At 35.8% G+C, this 4,188-nt stretch overlaps 1 pseudogene; it reads left to right on the forward strand.

Moving 5' to 3' along the window:
- Positions 1 to 898: 898 nt before the first annotated feature.
- Positions 899 to 2,325, forward strand: LOC146639890 (uncharacterized; annotated as a pseudogene).
- The last annotated feature ends 1,863 nt before the right edge of the window (positions 2,326 to 4,188 follow it).

Genomic DNA, 4,188 nt, shown 5'->3' on the forward strand with positions numbered 1-4,188 from the left:
AATCTAAACTTGGGAAACTCAAATAAAATATTGATTAAAAACGGTTACAACTTGAATTTATAAAAAGCCACTTTGTAAAAATTATGTTATATACACATGTGGTGGTTCAGACATTTCTAAAACAAGGCAAATAATTCTTATGTGTACTGCCTTACCAGGGTGTTTAATATAAATTTAATGATGCACATAAACAAAACTAAAAATATACAACTAAGTGATATCAATCGTTTGGAATAACCAATAGTAATAGAGCTATTCACATGTTATGTGATGTTAGTTAGCCACTGTAGCTAGCAGCCAAATGGCTCGGTAGCTAGCTAGCTAGCATTATACTCACCTTCATGTCTAACTGCTGACGTCGTTGGCTTAGTGCAATCTAGATCATCCAGTCTCTGCTTTTTGTATCTCTTCGAACGTGTGCTAACTGTGTAAGTCGCAGACGCACACAAATTTTTATCTTCTGCTCCATCCATGGCGCAGCAACTTGAACGAGCGCCTTCAGTGTGTCTGTTCGTGCCCCTTTGGCTTGACCTTCCAGAGCGCTCCACTGCCTGTCGCGCTCTGAGAGGAGGGGCTTTCCTTAATAAAGTTAACTGTGATTGGATGGTTGTATAAGCTCCTCTGCTTTAAATTAAATTTGTTTTCCCTCCCTTTGGCAGCAGAACATATTTTTTTAGCATGAATCCAGCGGGTTAGGTCTACATAACAAAGTCGGAGATACATTATAACAGGTGAGACAATCCTCTTTTTTGCGTGGGACTATTTTTGATTATAGGGCTTGTTTTATATAGCATGTGAAGTTCTTTAACTCTGAACCGATTTGCACTAGACTCCCATAGAGTATTTTACGGTGTTTCGAGGTGATAATAAAATAAATTACTCATTTTTTTCCACCAGAATGTCTTTGGGAATGAGATTGCGCGCCAGAATAGAAGGAAAACAAACTAAATATAAGGCACTAAGGCTCATTAAATGGCTGCAGAAGAAACACCTGCTAAAAAAGAAGCTTAGATGTCCTGTTTGTCACCATAAGATGAAAATGATTTCCGTGGTGAAGAAAGACCAATATATGTGGTATGTATAATGCATGATAATGTAGTGCATGTAGTAAATATAACAAAATATTTCGGTTATCAATGCAAGAGGGAGCATTAACCTCTTTTCATTATTATTTTCTTCATACTTAATTTTGTGATTATCTTTTCAATTAATGCTCTTGTTTAAGGGTCCATTTCTTTACTTAACTCATTGATATGTTCTCAGGTGCTGCAAAAGAGCAAGTCATAGGAAAGTTTCCAGAACAATTAGAACTGGCTCCCTCTTTGAGAAATCAAAAACATCTCTTTTCAGTTGGATGAAGTTCATTTACAGGTATATGTAGATGTAGACATTAATAGCAATGCACCTTTCATAATTGAACACCAATACGAGACTTGTGAAATAAAATTAGGGCCTCAGTAAGTAATAATTGCCTCAATTTCTATCACAGATTTTCACAAGGGCTCAGGCTCAGACAAATAGATATGATCGATGATGAAGTGGCTGGCAGCTCCAGAACACTAAGTAGCATGGCAAGACACATTCGACATGTTTGTATACGTGCAATTAAAAGACACAGAATAAACAATGGACACCGTCTTGGTGGTGACAGAGAATTTGTGGTTATAGATGAAAGCTGTCTCCGTCATCAGCGAAAGGTTGGTAAACTCTCAGACAGGTTTGTTAGAATCAATGCAGATCTGAATGTGTCCTCTAAACATGGAAACCTTTACCATAAGTAAAACAAATTAGTAGAAGCAACCATCTTTTTGAATGTTTCTTTGTAGATATTCTGTTAAAATTTATTCTTTTTGTTTTCAGTATGCACGTGGACGCTTTGGAAATGCATGGAAAAGGAAGAAATGGGTATTTGGAATGATGGGAATTAAAGACAAAAGGCGAAGGCTCGTGTTAAAACTTGTTGAAAAATGATCAAGGCGCCACCTTGTTCCTCTGATCAGACTGCATGTTAAGTTGGGTAGTGCCATTATCAGTGATGAGTGGAGAGCCTACAAGAATGTTTTGACAAACATAGGGTACAGACATTACACTGTAAATCACAGCAGGTGGTTTGTAGATCCTCAATCTGGCAGTCATACACAGCATATCGAAAGGGCTTGGATGACCATCAAAGGACATGTCCGTAGACTAAGAGGAAATCGCACTGAGAAGTTGCTGGAGGAACACCTGATGGTTCTTGAGTGGTCATCTTGGCTTGGTTCGCGACACCCTGATGGACCACTGGGACGCTTATTTAAGGACATACAAAAAATATTTCCAGTTTGAACCAGTCTGGCATGAACTTTTTATGGAGTGGGTGACTGTTTGGTGTTTTAAAAAACACATTTAATGTTACATGTGTTACTCTTACAATACATTGCCATTTTTGACAGTAGTTAAATGTTATTTCAAGCACTGATTGTAATTTAGGTCTAAGTGTTATAAATGGTGACATTATACATTTAAGACTCACTTTTGGCAATTATAAATGTTTATTAGTGATTAATAAATGTTGACATGTTTTAAACTTTACGACAAAGCTATCTTTTGTCATTTATAAATGTTTATTAGTGATTAATAAATGGTGTTATGCTTTACACTTTACAATAAGGCTCCCATTTGGCATTTATAAATGTTTATTAGTCCTTAATAAATGTTGACATGTTTTAAACTTTACAACAAAACTCTCTTTTGTCATTTATAATGTTTAGTAGTCATTAATAAATGGTGTTATGCTTTACACTTTACAATAAGGCTCCCATTTGGCATTTATAAATGTTTATTAGTCATAAATAAATGGTGTCATGCTTTACACTTTACAATAAGGCTCCCATTTGGCATTTATAAATATTTATTATTCATTAATAAATGGTTTTATGCTTTACACTTTACAACAAAGCTCCGATTGATAGTTGTGGATATTTATAATGCATTTCTGAAGTACAATTTTATGTGATAAAAAATATGTTTACAAATGCTGATTGTGCTTACAGGATAGTAACTTAGTCTGAAATGTTTAATATAGCAACTCTAGATGAAATATATAGGTGAACACATTTGGCAAGAAACCGGTCAGTTTTTTTCCTCTTTCTCACCCTTAACTAATGCATAATAAACCATTAATAATGGTTTATAAAGCATTTACAGATTAATTAATAATATAGCTATAAACTATTTATTAGCATCTATAAGGGGAGCCTTATTGTAAAGTGGTACCTAAAAGTAACTAAACTATTTCAGCAAAGCTGAAAATGACAATATGATTTCTATTTGTCAGCCCATACTTCTCCCTAATAAGAAGTATTCTACCCTACAAGCAAGTTACATTTGCAAGTAAATATGGGGTTTCTTTTACCAAATTACCCATTGTATTTTTTTTCCCCACTAGGGGCCCCTAAAAAACAGAGCAATTTCTAACTGATCGGTGGTACTATTTATCATAATACTATTTCTTAAATTGTTCACATACCACACAGACACTTGCAGAAATAACATGGGGAACAAAATCAGAAAACAAATTCACTTGGCAATATTGTGTTTTGCCATCATCTGTAGATTGTATGGTTTTTAGCACCTTGAATATAACCATTGATTTAAAAGGTACGTAAAATGGAAGCACTGTGAGCAGAAGTGAGACACAACTTGGATCAACACAGAGTGTTTTCAGCAACAGCACATGACAAAATGGGATGTTCAAACATGAGATTGTCACATCCCCAGCCAGACTCCTTGGCAGCACAACGAGATATTTCTGTTTTAATCTGAGACAAATTTGAAGAAAAGTGTAGGCAAAGAGGAAGAAAGAGCAGATCTAATTATGTTATAAGCCAGGGAGGGGACAGGGTAGAAGAATGTATTCACATTTCAGTTTCAGCTACTGTGAAGCTCAGACAGGTTTGGCTGCAGCACAAATACCGCTTATCACCTCGTGTCTGGAGAAGTCCACAGCTTTGGGTGCCTGAGGAAACATGCAGGTACCTGGAGGGAGATGATAGGCCCCAAAACTTGAAGCTTCACACATTTGAAGACTCACCACTGAAGTGGTAGCAATGCACAAATGTGATAGCATGCACATAATTTTCTTTGGGTTTTTTTTTTTTTTTTGTGAAACCTCCAAGCAGTGTGCAAATAAATCTGTGAAAAGCATAG

Source organism: Diplotaxodon limnothrissa, linkage group LG1 (assembly GCF_057381915.1).
Source record: "Diplotaxodon limnothrissa isolate DT_005_m linkage group LG1, D_limnothrissa_male_GT1.1, whole genome shotgun sequence".
Taxonomy (NCBI): Eukaryota; Metazoa; Chordata; class Actinopteri; order Cichliformes; family Cichlidae; genus Diplotaxodon; species Diplotaxodon limnothrissa.